The sequence below is a fragment of the Pan paniscus genome, chromosome 18, assembly GCF_029289425.2.
Source record: "Pan paniscus chromosome 18, NHGRI_mPanPan1-v2.0_pri, whole genome shotgun sequence".
Classification (NCBI taxonomy): domain Eukaryota; kingdom Metazoa; phylum Chordata; class Mammalia; order Primates; family Hominidae; genus Pan; species Pan paniscus.
Window position 1 is genome coordinate 81,875,909 of NC_073267.2, and position 16,325 is coordinate 81,892,233.

At 39.3% G+C, this 16,325-nt stretch overlaps 1 protein-coding gene across 1 annotated transcript in view; it reads left to right on the forward strand.

The window, feature by feature from the left end:
- Window positions 1–16,325, forward strand: part of PMFBP1 (polyamine modulated factor 1 binding protein 1) — a 165,867-nt gene that overhangs the window by 26,975 nt on the left and 122,567 nt on the right. The window contains exon 2 of the mRNA XM_063597724.1: window positions 8,639–8,712. The gene's annotated coding sequence lies outside the window, so the exon portion shown is untranslated. The remainder of the gene's footprint in view (window positions 1–8,638; window positions 8,713–16,325) is intronic.

The following is a 16,325-nucleotide window of genomic DNA, read 5'->3' on the forward strand; positions in this document are numbered from 1 at the left end:
GCATAGTCAAACACAGGTTCCTTCAGGGCTAATTTTTATGTTTTAAATATGTAAATAACTCCTTATTGTAGGGTCATCATAATTAATATGGTATTCCCAATCCTACATTAATTTATTTTTTATTCCTGCAGGTTTCAAGTTCGAAAAAAGAATAACTAAATGCTATGCTAGCTCACAGCATTATTGTTCAAGAGGAATAATGCTGTTGTACTTTACAGTAGGTAACTATCCTAGTTTTTCATCTGGAGTTGCTGCATATGTATATTCCTCTGTGTGTGTGTGTGTGTGTGCGTGTGTGTGTGTGTGTGTGTGTGTGTGTTCATGGAATGGCTGGAATCTGTTTAATCTCCTAAATAGATTGAGCACATACACAGCAAGAGCATTCAGACTATAGGCTTTTAGTCAAGGACACGATTCTCTTTCTAATGCATATTTGGGACTGACAGACAGAATTACTGAGGATCAGCAGTCATGGGGAGAAAAGGAAAAACAAGTGAAATGGTAGATTGAAATGGTGTTTAAGGGCCAGTTTCTCTGCATGTGCTCCCTCTACAGAAAGGGTCCTAGGGGCTGTGGGGAAATAGGCGGCCTCCGGGCTGTGAGCTAATGCGGCACCACTGCTGTTTGCATAGCTGCACAGCCCTAGGAGAGACCTGGGAAAGCTAGCTTGAATTCCAATGAATATTTACAATTACACTGCTCCGTAGCAGAATGCAATCATAGTGCTCCAGTCTACAGGTTTTATGCATCGAAAGAAAATGAGAGGAGAGCAGCAAAAATGGAGTTGCCTTTGGAGAGACTTACAAACACAGATCTCACTGCTGTGGCAGAACTAAAATGCTTTATTTCTGATAAGAGCAATTTATTCTTCAGGCATCTTCCTTGATAGTAGAAAGCACCTGACTGGGTTTTGAAGTGAGAAAGTCTTCAGTAGATGGTTTTTAATTCTGAGCAAGAGAAAGGCATGGAAGGAATTTTATTGCGTAATTATGATTTTGTTTTCTAACAGCAGACCCTAGAGAGGGGTGGGAAAATCCCTAAGCCTGTTCACAAACTCCCTCTTCTTTCAGTTTGTGTTTTCATTCTGTTCTCACAGATTGTCATTGCTTCATTGGATAGCCCTGGGAAAAGCTGCCACCATTTTGTATCCCTAGTTTAAAGCCTTTGGGTAATTGATTACCAGTAAGGCATGCAATCCCCTTGCTCATTTTTTTTCTCATGAGCTATTGATCCATACCAAAGATCCGGAGAGAGCTAGATGGGAAAAATTAGTCAGAGCCACTTGGACCCAGTGAGGCAATTCTTAACTTTTAGAGGTGCCAGAGTAGATGAAATGGAATGTTTTAAAAGGACTCCACCAGAATCTGGTTTTGGACTCAGCTGACTAATCTCTCTGACTATTAAGAGTTATACTGGATTACTATTTGCTAGCAGCCTGGGTTGCTGCACTAAGTAGAAGCCCTGTCTGCCACCCATCCGTACTTTTACCCATCATCAGCCCATTCCCTTCCATCAAGATGTCCACCTGATGCCACTGTCTACCATCCACCTCCCTGCCTGTTGACCTGTCCCACCACTAATCCATGCATCTTTTCACATATCCATAAATCAACTTGCTTGTACATATCCAAGCTTGAAGCAGAGGCAGGCAGGAGTCAAGAACCTATATTTGACCTATATATGACTAGGCATTGGCAGATCAGAGAATGCATTCTTCCTTCTCTGATTGTATCTTCTCAGATTCTCAGTGGGTTGTAGATGCAGTGGAATTATCAAACCAGGGGCTGGGAAAAGGGGAGGCTTTAGGTCCCCATGACCTCCATCAACTTTCTGCTATTCTTTGTTGTACATGAATCATGTGTTCTCAGTCATACATAATTGCTATGCAAGCACAGCTTCAGGGTATTCCTCCTGCCAACTGGATCACTGCCTCTAAGTCCCTTCTTCAAGGAAATTCTGTATCCTCTAAAGTTATTTAGTAAGTCTTATGGTATACAAAACACGTATGGCCTATGAGTTTGCAATACACGAGTAGATATTTGTTGTAAAAACCCATGGATGTGGTATTACTTAGTGCAGGACAAATAATCACCTTAAACTAATGTGATTGCTTGTTCTTTACTCTTATGGTCAAAGAAGTATTACAGTTTAATACCTAGTGATGCCAGGAGGCTAGGCATTTGTTCCAATATGGCTGCTCCTGTTGAAAACATTTGGGTCTCCTCTTCTGGAAGTGCCCATTAAAAATCTTAAAGTAGGCAAAGGACTTGAACAGACATTTTTTCCAAAGACAATCTACAAATGGGGCTGGGCGCTGTGGCTCATGCCTGTAATCACAGCACTTTGGGAGGCCAAGGTGGGTGGATTACTTGAGCCTAGGAGTTTGAGACCAGCCTGGGCAACATGGCAAAACTCCTTCTCAATTAAAATTTTATGAAATCTTTTAATAACAAAAAGGATATACAAATGGCCAACGAGCACATGAAAACATGCTTAACATCATTAATCATTAGGGAAATGCAAGTCAAAACCATGAAATACCACTTTACATCCAGTAGGATGCCCACATTTTTTAAATGAAAAATAATAGGTGTTTGTGAAGATATGGAGAAATTAGAACCCTCATACATTGCTGGTGTAATGTAAAATGGTATAGCTGCTGTGAAAAACAGTTTGGTGGTTCTTTAAAAAGGTGAATATAGAATCACCATACGCCGCAGCAATTCCACTGTTAGGTATATGCACGAAAGTATGGAAAACAGGTGCTCAAACAAGGACTTGTAAATGAATGTTCATATCAGAACTATTCACAATAACCAAAAGACATTTGGAGCAACCTGTATGCCCTTCAACAGATGAATGGATGAACAAAATGTGGTACGTACATACAATGAAATGATTTTAAAAGGATTGCTACATGCTACAAAATTAATGTACCTTGAAACCATTCTGCTAAGAAGTCAGTCACAAAGTACCACCTATTATATAGTTCTGTTTATATGAAATATCTAGAATAGGCAAATCTATAGAAAGTAGATTAGTGGTTGCTTAGGGCCGGGTTGAGGAAAGAGGAGGTTGTGAAAAGTAGGGACATAATGGCTAAAGGATGTAGGGTTTCTTTCTATGGTGATGAAAATATTTTTAAGTTGCCTGTAGTAATGGTTGCGCATATCTGTGCCTATACTAAAAACCATTGAATTGTACACTTTAAATGGGTGGATTAGATGGTATGTGAATTAATTTTCAATAAAGCTGTTTTATTTTTTAAAGCAGGTTGTAAACAATACTTATAAATAGTATTAACTCATTAGTTTATGGTCCTAGCCAATATTTTTAAGTAACAAATAATATTATCCAGCTTGTTGACTTACTTATTTTAGAAGTTTGATCCCAAATGACATTTAGCTATTTTTAGAAATCTACTTTGAAGTGGTAAATATTTGCCACCAATGATAATATTCACAATAAAGGCAAGAGGTGATGAGAGAACTGTCCAGAGAAGAGTTCCCAAAATTTTCACTTGTATCCGTGAAATAAATGGGTCATCTCATGACTTCAGAAAGGGCAACTCTCATTTGGAGCTAAAAATTCTGGTATGTTAAAAAAAAAACATAGTCACACTTCATCATATATCTATGTATACTTTGGTATACACATATAATTGGTATATACATCTACATTTACACATATAATTTAGTATATACATATAATAAGTAAATCTATGTGTGTGTGTGGCCAATTTTTGATTTGTAACAGGGCAAGTAGAAAGAAATGGAAGTGAGACTTTTTTCTATTCTTTCAATGAATGTTTATTGGGCATTTAATAAAGGGTATAAAAATCTTAAGACACATTTGTCAGGAAAACCCCTTATCCAATTAAACAGAGGTAGTGCAGATTTTTGGTAAACTCCAGACTAGAGTTAGAGGCCAAATAATTCATTAGTGCTTAAGAGCAGAGAATATTTTGTAAGATAGTCGAGACAGGTGTTCCCCTGGAGAAATTCCCTGGCAAATATTTTTTAAAGCTTCTAAAAGGGCATTTGACCACCAGAATATCCGAAGGTGGTATAACTAATTGTCTTGGCAAGAACTTATGTACCGTTGCTATTTACCTACGGAGAAGAATCCATCTTCGGTTCTTCCCGTAGTTTCAAGCCCTCCAACAGTAAGTACCCAATAATTTTTGTTAAAATGGTTCCTGTTGGCCCTATCAGCTGATGACAACTGCATAATCATACAACAGGAGAGGGTGTTATAGGTATTGGTGGCTTCTTTGAAATACTGTCCACTGTACTAATGAGCTCTGGGTAAAAAGAGTCACTCATGTATTTGTATAGAATTATTTTAGGTTTTTGTCATTTTTCCTTCTGCTAAAAATGTACTAAGTAAGTCATAATAACTAGCTAACTAATTGCCTCCCCCACTGATGTCCAACTTCTATAGCAACTGGGTTTGAGTGGAAACTTAGCCAGAAAATGATTTTTGTGAACTTAAGTGAAACTCTAATGATACCACCACATAAGAGAAAAACTGCTGCCATCATATAAAAAAAGTTAACGCAGAGCAGATTGATATCTAACAGAGGCCTTTTCAACCCTGCAGGCAATGGTGTTTTCAAAAGTTTGCAAGCTGACCATTCTATCTGGTATTGTTTGAATGTTCAGATGTGCCCCAGAAGGATAGATAACATTTTTTTTTCTAACCTTGAAATAGACACTCAATGGAAATGGGAAATAATGAGATTTGCCTGTACATTTCTACTAATATATCAGTCCTCACTAATGGTCGCCATATCCAAGATTTCATTCCTTAGTCAACTTGAATCCCTAACAATCCACCTTCCACAATTATTAGTTTTATTGATGATACTTCAGCATTTATTGTTTTGGGAAAAAATTGTTATTTATTTACAGAGTTAAAAGCTACTTGGATTCCTACCTCTGGGTAGCTACTGGTCAGTCACATTACCTTTCTATGTTTATGTGTGCATTTATAAAATAGGTATAAAATGCACACAACTGGACCTAGAGGAATATGGGAAACAACATTTGTTGCAAACATACCACATGTCAGACATTGTACTTGGTATTTTACAGACATGATCCCATTTTAATCCTCAAAATAATTGTGCCCAGTTAATGAGATTACCGTATTACAGACAACAAAATAAGAATTCAGAAAGTCACTCAACCTGTGACTATTGTCAAATGATGGTACAAGGATTCAAACCTAAGTGGAAAGCTAAGGTCCGTATAATGTTTAAGGTCCTTGTAATTTTTAAGGTCTTGCGTGCATGCCCACTCCATACACCTTATGTCTTGGATCTCAATTCCTATTAACTCTTCTTCACTATCCTCCAACCCTGCAAGCCTACTCCCACCTCAGGGCCTTTGCACTGGCTGTTCCTTCAGCCTGAAACCCCTTCCCCACATGTCTAAATGATGTATTCCCTCACCTTCTCAGGTCTTTGCTCCAATGTCACCTTCTTAGTGAGACTTCTGATCATCCTATTTAAAACCACAACCTACAACCCACTCCCCACTCCCAATCATTCTTACCCCAATCTGTTTTCTTTTCCTGTAGCATTTATCACCCTCTAATGCTATTTTTATTGTCTGCTCCTCTTGCTAGAATGTATGCTCCACCAAGACATCGATTTTTGTCTGTTTTGTTCTTGATGTTCCTTAGCTACTAGAACTGTGCATAGCACATAGTATGGGGTCATTAAGTGTTGACTGAATAAGTGAAAGACTCAATTGATTCCAAAGCTGTGCTCTTTCCTCAATGGCCCCAGTAATGAGCTTCTAGAGATTTTCATTTTAAACATTATTAATCTGAATCTCTCCTTCTGCTCTCTGACTTTCTCCTTTCACCAAACAATGGGAAGAAACCCTCCCCTCAACTACCTGGCTGGTGTTTATGTGATTGAGGGTCATGGTTAAGGATCAGAGTATGCAGGATATTATTTGTCTCATATCCGTGAGGGTCTCTGTTGTGTGTGGGGCTGTGAGAAGATGACCAGGGGTTCTGTGTATACAAAGGCTAGATGTGACATGCTTCTAGTTACCTAGCAAGGGGACTGTCAGCTCTTCTAGCCATCCCACAAGCAGGGTGAGTGAAGCCCTGGTGCTGGGCAGCATGGACACTGGAGCTGCAGGGGAAGGCAAGGAGCTCATTCCTCCCCTGTCTTCTTAAAGCCTCCTAGGCCTAAAGACAAGATCCATGCTGTACGTGGCATTTGCAGTCTTGGAGGATGCAAAATAACTCTGAGCTTGGATTATATTTCTAGATGGTTACAGTTCAGAATTTCATAACAGTCATCAGGCTTACTGGATTTTGTGCTTTGCTTTCACTGTTGGATATTTATTGAAATTCAATGTGGAACTAATTCATCTTTGAAAGCCATCTTAAACTTTCTAATAACCCATAAGCCTGTTGGAAGAAAGGCAATGATAGAAAAGAGGCTCTTGGCCGGGCGTGGTGGCTCATGCCTGTAATCCCATCACTTTGGGAGGCCAAGGCGGGTGAATCACGAGGTCAGGAGTTCGAGACCAGCCTGGCCAACATGGTGAAACCCCGTCTCTACTAAAAATACAAAAAATTAGCTGGGCATGGTGGCAGGTGCCTGTGATCCCAGCTACTCGGGAGGCTGAGGCAGGAGAATCAGTTGAACCCAGGAGGCAGAGGTTGCAGTGAGCCGAGATGGCGCCAGTGCACTCCATCCTGGACAAGAGAGTGCGACTCTCATCTCAAAAAAAGATAAAGAAAAGAGGTTCTTATCATTTCCTTGGTGTCATTCTTTGTAGGCCTGAAATGAACCCACTTTTTTTTACTTTATTAAAAAATGTGTGTTTTTCGTTGACTCACTGTATAATAAAGGAAAACTGTATAATAAAGGAAACCCAATAAAGTGTTCAATACAGACATACATAAATGTGCAAGCTACCTATCTCCTTTCAGGCTTTTTTCAATGTGTACGTGTGTGCACATATATACTAGAAGAAAAGTTGTTGAGGAAGTTGTTATTTCTGAATCATAGGATTCAGGGTATTTTTATTTTCTTTTTAAAAAATGTTTCCAAAATCCACCCACCCATTTGTACACTGATACTCTATTTACATGTCTGCATATTTTTCATTTTTTGCAGCAAATGTGTATTACTTTGTAACCATGCAATCAATTTTCTCAGTAATGTTTATAATTTTTATATCATTTTCTTTGAAAATCTACAGGTTTCCCCTATATTCATTATGTTGCTTTGAGTCTGTTTGCTTTTTCTGAATCCCTACCATAAAACTAAAAGCAATGAAAGTATTTTACTAATTAAAAGACACTTTTTGATTCATGCTAAAAAATACATTTAAAAAAATCATGAAACTGTTTGTTCAATGACTTGTCAGGAAAGATTGGTAGCCTTCTCTATGACAGGATAGGACAATATTTATAAACCAACAACTGAAATGCAGAATTATCTTCTGCCTTTGGTTAATACTGTCCTGCCATTCCATATTGCCATCCATGATAATATTGGGGAGCCATAGATGGAATACTCCATAGTCATTGGGAAGAATGGGGTAAATCAGCACACTTACTGACTGGAAGAGATGCTCATGAAACACCCTTAAATAGAAGAAAAAGTTACAAATCAGGATTAACTCTGCTCACATGTTCTTAAGAAATTGTTTTGTATATGTGTTTGTAAACAGACAGAAATCCAAAAGGACATACAGCAAATTGCTCATAGTGATTTTTGCTTAGGAGTAGAATTGGCAAAGATGTTGGTTTTTAAATTATCCTGCATTTTTGAAATGTTAAAAATAAAATAAAATGGTGTTTACATTTTAAATATGTCCATTTACTCCATTTTTCTAAGCATTCCTTTCTAAGATTCCAACAACTATTGATTGATGCATGATTTCTTTCTTTTTTTTTTTTTTTTTTTTTTTTTTTTTGCGATGGAGTCTCGCTGTGTCACCCAGGCTGGAGTGCAGTGGTGTGATCTTGGCTCAGTGCAACCTCCGCCTCCCGGGTTCAAACGATTCTCCTGCCTGAGCCTCCTGAGCAACTGGGACTACAGGTGCCCGCCACCACGCCCAGCAATTTTTTTTTTTTTTTTTGTATTTTTAGTAGAGATGGGGTTTCACCATGTTAGCCAGGATGGTCTCAATCTCCTGACCTCGTAATTCACCTGCCTCAGCCTCTCAACGTGTTGGGATTACAGGCGTGAGACACTGCGCCCGGCCTGATGCATGATTTATTTCCCCCGAACTCAGACATCAGATCAAGGTCACTGTTATCTTCCCAAGAACGTGTAAAGTGCCTGACATACAGTAGGTACCAGTAAATAATTATTGAATGAAAGAATAAACATATCAAAATGGTATCTACTTTTTAAAGGTTAAAAAAAACTAACAAATTTTTCTTTACAGTTTGAGAAAAAAATTCTTGTTTCCTGGAGAGCTAATGAAAGGAAACACACATTCACACATACAATACTTTTTTTTTTTTTCAAACTTTGGGGAATGGATCCGTAGTAAATACTCCTCCCCATACATTCGCCTGCTTCACGATTTTTTATTTTTTAATATATTATCAAAAGTCCTGAGGTGACATCTCAACTTCTCTCCTCACCTTACAGGCAGAGAAAACAAAAGCTCAGCTGGAAGACACTGAAATGGAGGCACCTACTTTCAAGCCCAGACTTTAAGAGAGGTAAACCACATACCTAATCCTTCTTAATAGATTCCAGAAAGAACATCGATGAAACTTCTCTTGATCTTTTTTTTTTTCTTACACAAATTTAATACTTTGATCGCTTACAACCAAAAAGCAGTATTTAAAGAAACAGCACAGGTCACTTTTATTATATACAGCTCTGTTAGCAAGATACTACCTTGAGTAGCTGTTTAAAGGGATCACACTTCAAAAGGTAATTGACCTAAATTCTTCCTGCTCTGCACTCGGTGAGTCTTCCCCATGTGCAGCCCTCCCATGGATCTCACACATGGAAGAGATACAGTGAGGTCCTGGGGAGCATGAGAATCTAGGTCACTGTGATTAAAACTAGTTCAAACATTATTTTAATGGCTGTGTTTAGTTTGCTAAAAATTCTCAACTTCATTGGGCGCCTAAAAGCTGACAGCCCCACTCTGGAATGAACCAGAAGTTGATTTATAGAGAAGAACACTCTAAAATGATCACACCTGTTCTGATCCCATCTGGTTGGGATATGCTGAAATGGAATTATGTGTTTCTACTTTCAAAGGATTTGTTTTGGTCTGAATCATTAACAAAATTATAAAACACACAAATCTCAAAGAAGAAACTATGCTCTAGCCAGTTGTCCTATGAGTAGCCTAATGCTACCTAATTTCTTTTGTTCATCTCAAAGAGATTTTTTTTTTGGCAGATATTCACTGATTCAGTCACATTCTCTGGTAATTTTCCTATCCCAGGTCCATATCATTGCTTTGCCCCAATGATATAAAGTGTTTTAACTTGTAAGTTTAAGCGACAGCTGGTAGTCATATTCTTAGGATAATTGTTCAATTGGTTAAAGTTCTTTAGAACTTACTGGAACACTGATTTAAAGTTTTAAGTGTCCAACACACTTCCTAGTTGTAGAAATCCTGTCAGCGCCAACTAATCATTGTTCCAAACATCTTTGGAACAAAACAAAATCAACAAACATCTTTGGTACACGATCTTCCTGGAGTGTTTTTATGGCTTTCTCCCATTATTTTGGAAAATAATATTGTTGCTATCACTTTAGAACACTTCCAGAAGCCGACTTGGCCTTGAAGTTCTGACTCATTTATAAGACCATGTGTTACAAATCACAGCTTTCTGTTCGATACTTGGCAGACCAAGGCAGATGTTTGGTTGGAAAAATTGTTCTGTTACCTGAAGTAGTGTGGTAGCAAAGAAAAATCTGCAAACCAAATTTCTAACTAATATTCATGTTTCTGATATGTGTCATCATATGAGTAAGTGTCCTCCTTGTGTGTTCCCCAAACAAAAACATAGCCATTGCCCTTTAAATTCTAAAATTAAACAGGATAAAAATAAAGAGATATACATAAAATCTCTGATACATAAAAAAGGAAATGGCTGGGGAAAGGAGACAAAAATTAAGCTCTTTGTATCCCAAGATTATATGAATATGAGCAAAAACCCATATGAAGTCACTTAATAATGAGGTCAAGAATGCTGAATAATTTAACATACCCTTGGATCCTGATTTGTGATTGTCCAAAACTAATATTTCACAAGCCACATTGCACCTTGTCACTGAATCCTATTTCACCCTCAAGATAATGTCCAAGTATTAATGGACCCAATTTGGTGGAAATTACCTAATTGGCTGCAGTCACTTCAACTTGAATGTGACATTTTGGGATGTTCTGTAGTCACAAGGATAAGTTAGAAGCTTGGGCAGCAGACTTGCTCTTTGTGATAATTGTAGCTGAAGCTTGTGTTATCACTGAAGCTTATTATTTTGCAAGTTGTACACTCAGCTTTTTGTAAAAATTGTACTCTAAGGAAAAATCCCTGAGGATGCTGCTTTTCTCTCCTGGTTTTTCTAAAACCTCCAGATGAAAATGACCAAACAAAATGCTCTGTGATTGCATTTAAGCACACTTAACTACATGCCACCTTATAAAATATCTTAGTATCATGCGTTAGACAGAGATCCTTAAGTCTCTGTGTTCTTTACATTGTGTGATTATTCAGTTAACTAAATTACTGCTAGCAAATGGCATTAATGAAGGGCATTCCTTCTATCCTGGGGAAATTGTGTACCTCTTCATCGGACAGGTAAATGGGGAGTAAGAAGTCAGCTTCCTGCTTTCATTGTCGCCTGCCCCATTTTGTGTCAGAGCATTTTGCTTGTGAAAACAGTAAGCTCATTCCTGAACAGTAGGAGGGCATCAAACAGTGGGCATCTTTCTCTTGTTAGTAAAACTTTTTATTTCTATACTGCTTTATAGTTTCAGGAGGATATTCCTTCCCTCTCTCCCTCTCTTTCTTCCTTCCTTGTATATTTAGAGTAAATAAGATGGTCCATGCCCTTTGCTAGGCACTGAAGATAAAAAGAGAAATAAATATAGTCTCTGCCCTCAATAAGCTCCCTCGTTAAGAAGGGGAGAGAGAATAATAACCAGTCAATCATTATCCTATACAGCGAGCGTTCTAACCATGTGTACTACAGGAAATACTGAGAAGACAGGAAGCCTCACAGAGAAAGTAACCTTGTGGCCAGATCTTGAAAGATGAACAGGTGTTTACAGCTGGAGAAAGAGGAGTGATGAGAGAGGGGACTGGGGAAGTTGTCACCTCAAGCAGAAGGGACAGCAGGTGTGAGGACATTAAGGCACAAAATACGTGACTGAAATGGCAGGTGAGGCCAGATCACAAAGGACCTATGTGCCTTGTCCAGGTGTCTGGAATTTGTCATATGGCACTTTCATTTCAGCTGTGCCTCACAGTAGCCTGAGGAGTCTGATGTTATCCAACAGCAAACCAGTGTCCCGAGAAATAGAGGACCTAGGCTGTAGTAGGATTCTGCCACCTACTACCACTTGTCAACTTGAGGCAAGTCACCAGGCCTCTTTGAGCTTAGAACACACATCACCTATTTATCACTTCTCTATGCAACAGTAATTTAATATTAATGCTATTGTCCTTTCAGCAACTGTCTGTTACCATATACTGTTAATGTACTTTTCTTAGGCACTGGGTGCTATTAGCCGATGAGAGTGAATCTGGCAAACTGTAATCTCCTCCCTCCCCAGTGCGCGTAATGCACCATTCTGCAACCACTCTTACCCAATGAGTATGCTCCCACACTATCCAGAGTAGACTGTCTTTTGCAGTGGTGGTGTTTATTCTGCCATGATCTCTCTTTCTGCCATTTATTTTTGCCCCGAGAAGCAGTTTTGATCCATAATGGCTAACAAAAGATGGGCAAGCACTGGTGCTGGAGCAAAGAAATAGAGAGTGTCATGCTGGGTGTTCAAATACAAGTGTAATATCAGCTCAAGTGAAGTTCAAGGAAATGGTTGGAGAGAGAGAGTGAAGGAGAGAGAGAGGGAGAAGCCATCAGCAGAGAGTTAAAGAGCAGTGGCAGTGTGACTTGGGAAGGGCACCGTACAGACCGGGGCATCCTGGGAGCACTGCACTACACCTGTGAAGGCAGGCTGGGAGAAAATTTGGCTGGAGAGAAGCCATGAACTCGGGGAACCTGGAGGGAACAGAGTAGCCATCGTCAGCCATTGCCATGATTCTGAAAACATGTCTCTGTAGGGTCTGTGTTTTCAAGACCATATGCAGCACGAATTCAGGCAGTGCACCCTTTTCTGAAAAGAGTGCAACCCCTGTGCAAACCATGGGGAATTCATGGTTTACTAAACTACAGCGTTTAAGAGCATGGGCTCTGTAGCCAGGCCATCTGGGTTTGAAGCCCAGCTTTACCATTTACCAGCTGTACCACCTTGGATATTGAACCTCACGGCATCTCAGTTCCCCCACCTGTAAAATGGAAGTAGCAGTACTATCTACCAAGCAGGGTAGTTGAGATAATAGAATACTTGTAAAGTGCTTAGAATAGTGCCTAGCACATGTTAAATGCTCAAAAATATTAGTTATAATTGTTTTTATTATTATAACTGCTGTTATTGTTATTTAGTTTTCTGTCTGTAAAATGAGGAGAATTGATTAAATAATCCCTGAGATCCCCCCCAGTGCTAACATTACCTGAACTCATTAATCCCTTTAGCCCTAGGAGAAAACTGCAACTCTGAGGAATTGACTGCCCCCACCAGGATTACACGGGGAGTAAGGAGTAAATGCAAAACTGGAACTGGAACCCAAGTCAGTTGCCCGACTCTCATGCCACCCATGCTCTCTTGCACGCCCAAAACTGACCAGAGCATCACGCAGCAGGGCCCCTTGCTCCCTAACCTCTTGCACCCTTGGAGTGGCAGAGTTTCAGGCCAGCTCTGGTTTTTGTTTTGTTTTTTAACCCCTTCCATTCTTCTGTGAATCAAGAAGGGAAGTGGCAAGCCTGGGGAGTGAAAGGGATTTGTTGCACTGGAAGAAATAAAATTTAGCCTAACTTTAATAAACTAAAGAATATTTCTCCCAGCATTTACAGCTCAAGCATCTTCTGTTGGTCCCCATACCAGTAGGAGATTTGGTCATCCTTTTGGAGAAAGTGAAAGGATTTTCCACCCAATTTTGGAGGAAGAGAAATCTTTAGATGTGGCCCTTTGTCTTAACCACCCATTGCTCTTGTTTTATGTGGCTGGAATCTCAGTCATACTTGTTTCCTTTCTGGTGCAATTATGGCAATTCTTCAAGGACCCAGTAGAACCTGAGAAAGCAGGGAGAGGGGAGAAGAAGGAGAGGGGACGTATTTTCAACAAACTGACCTATGCTTTATCCTTTAGTGTCAATTTTGGCAATATTTGCATCTATATTCTTTTCTACACATTTACAACCCACTTACACATAACAGGGGCTCTGGTCTCTAGCTACTGGGAATGAAGCTTTCCTCTTTTGTTTATTATCTCTCTTTTTTTTCTTGTCTGTGTCCATTTCAATATTAGAATAATCATTACCCTCAATAGCTAAAATATCTGTGCAGGGTTTGTTTTTTTAATACGTATTTTTCATTTGACTGAACCGATTTCATCAAAGGAGGTTAATGTGATCACTTTAATTTGCAAAATGCCTTCCTCTTTTTATTTCTTCTGCATTTGATTTTGAGCACACGTTTAATTGTTTTTGATGGTTTGTGTTTCAGCCTCAGCTGGACATGCAGAATAGGCTCTAGACAGTCTCAGAATTTCATTATGACCAAGGAACCACTATTCTATAAACACTGAAAATTGGAAATTATCTCTAGAGCTGTTTGTTAACGAAGTCGAAGGCTAACCTTTAGGGCTCATTAAAATTCCACTGATGAAAACTCTCGTGCAGGTCAGTCCCTCTTTCAGGAATCTATCCCTGTGTTACGAGTGCTGGTGTGCGGAAATCAGTCTGGACCCTCCCCTTTGCCCTCCCCTTTAATCTCTTGGTCTGGTTTAGGCAGAGATCTTTAAAGCTTATAGATTCTCTTTCTCCCTACTCAGAGTATGTGTTGTGAATCCAAACAAACATGAGTAGGTCTCCGAATGTGTAACTGTGACTGAGCCACTTGGACTGGCAGTCCTGCTGAATCTCCCTTCCTCCATCAATAAAGGAACAGAGTTATTGATACTGGGGATAATTAAGAGGGGCAAAAAGAGGGGTACATTTTCTGTACCTGACAGTAGAAATAAACATGGAGGCAGAGGCAAGAAATGACAAATCTCCAATTTACACCAGTATACAAGTACACTGCACAATTGGTGGAATGCAATGAGTTGTTTTAATGAATCTATTTGCAAATGACAGTTAAAATACAGCCATTCTTTTCCAGAGATCCCTGCATGGTGACAGTGGCCACTCTTCTGTCCTGCTGGCAGATGAAACCTCCCAAATCCTCCCAAAGTGCTGCAGCATCCACGTGCAGAAGGGTATTTGCATTCACTTGGTGCCTCATTGTAAGGAAGGACACCATTGACAGCACATAACATCACTATTATTATTGCTAAACAGATGGAAAATAATTGTTTATGGAATTTGTGTTTTAATCGCATTAATGTCTTTGGCAGGAAGATCCACCTAAGTACACAATTCAAAGCCTGCCTTTGATCTGGGCCCCTTGGGGGCATTTTCCATGACTGATAAAATGCTCCTCTGAGTTCATAGGCAAATGATGAAAATGATAAAAAGACAAAAGTCAGGCACCAACCTCCCATTTGGATATTTTGTCTCCTTGGAGAATCACAAGCTCACCAGGCTTGCAGTCATGCTGATGATACAACACATCTCACCCTGTTATACCCACCCAGGGCTCAATATGAACGCCTTCGTCGCTCTCCTCCCTTCTTTTCCAGCTCCCTCCTCCCCTTTGCACACAAACACACACATGCTTGATGCAAGAATTCATGTGCTCTCTCTTTTCAAAGATTCTTACTGCCTTTTTATATGGGCCAGTTTAGATGCTTATAAAGTGTTTCTCAATAATAGCCCTTACACATATTCTCCCCTTTCATCCATCACGCATTTCTTGGTTAGCATTATATTGTGACAAGATAGAAATCAAAAGCATTGCTTTTAATGAAAATGAACGTTCTAATTTGGAAACAGTTTGTCTTCTAAATATTCTGCCATAAATCAGGCTGAGTGCAGTATAGTCAAGACCAAACCCTGAAAACTTGACAATTTCCCTCTTACCAAGACCCAAAAGACAGAAGCTAGTGTAGAAATTTTGGTAGCTAGTGAAAAAGAAAAGGTTCTATAGATTTTTGTCTCAGAAGCACAATCCCCATCTTTTCTTCTCCTGAGAAGGTTAATTAGATACTTTCCTTTACTCTTAGAATAAAGAGAACTAAGGAGGTTTTAAATTCATAAATGTATTTTTTTGTTTATTTGTTTGGTGTATTTTTCCCTCTCATTCTTTCTCCTCTGCAGAACACAACTAGTAAATGATTGGATCTTTGACAGAACAAAGGTATTTTTGATGGGCTCTGTAATCTAGTGCGCTAATGCGCCCAGTCCCCTCATTGTCTTGCTGTCTGATCCCATCCCTTCTGCCAGACAGTCACTGCGGGATGAGTCACTTTTAATGTCTGATAATCAAGGTGAATTTTCAAAAAGCTGCCATTTTGGAATTATGCACTATATCACGGTGTCAGGGAGGAGAAGAGAAGGAAGGATGAAGGGAAGGCTAAGATAGACACCTACTGCACATTGAGAGAACTGCAGGACACAACCAGCACCGTGCCAGACAGGATGTGTCCGGAGGGTCCAAGTCGATCAAGGCATACATAATGAGAAGGAGACTATGTTAATTATAAATTAAAAATAACTTCTATGATAATGAAGATTATATGCACAGGAGGAAATGTCTTAGTTAAAACAGACTGGAGGGATGGAATTAAACACCAGCCATTTGGGGGTATGAATTCTGTACCTACTGAATATATTGTGGTCCATTAAATAACCTAATACAAACTTACATTTGAAAAAGAATAGAAGTGAACTGTGGCTGTCTCCATGGATGCTGAATTGTCTGCCATCCTTATTTAAAGCAACATAAGCGAAGGGATGTTACTTAGTAGATGAAAACAGCCTTCCTTCAACTAGGGAGACTGGTTATTTCTGGAATCATTTAAAGAACTGAACCCACCCCCATGAAGTAGAGAGAGAGATACTGGAAACCCTGGGTACACAAA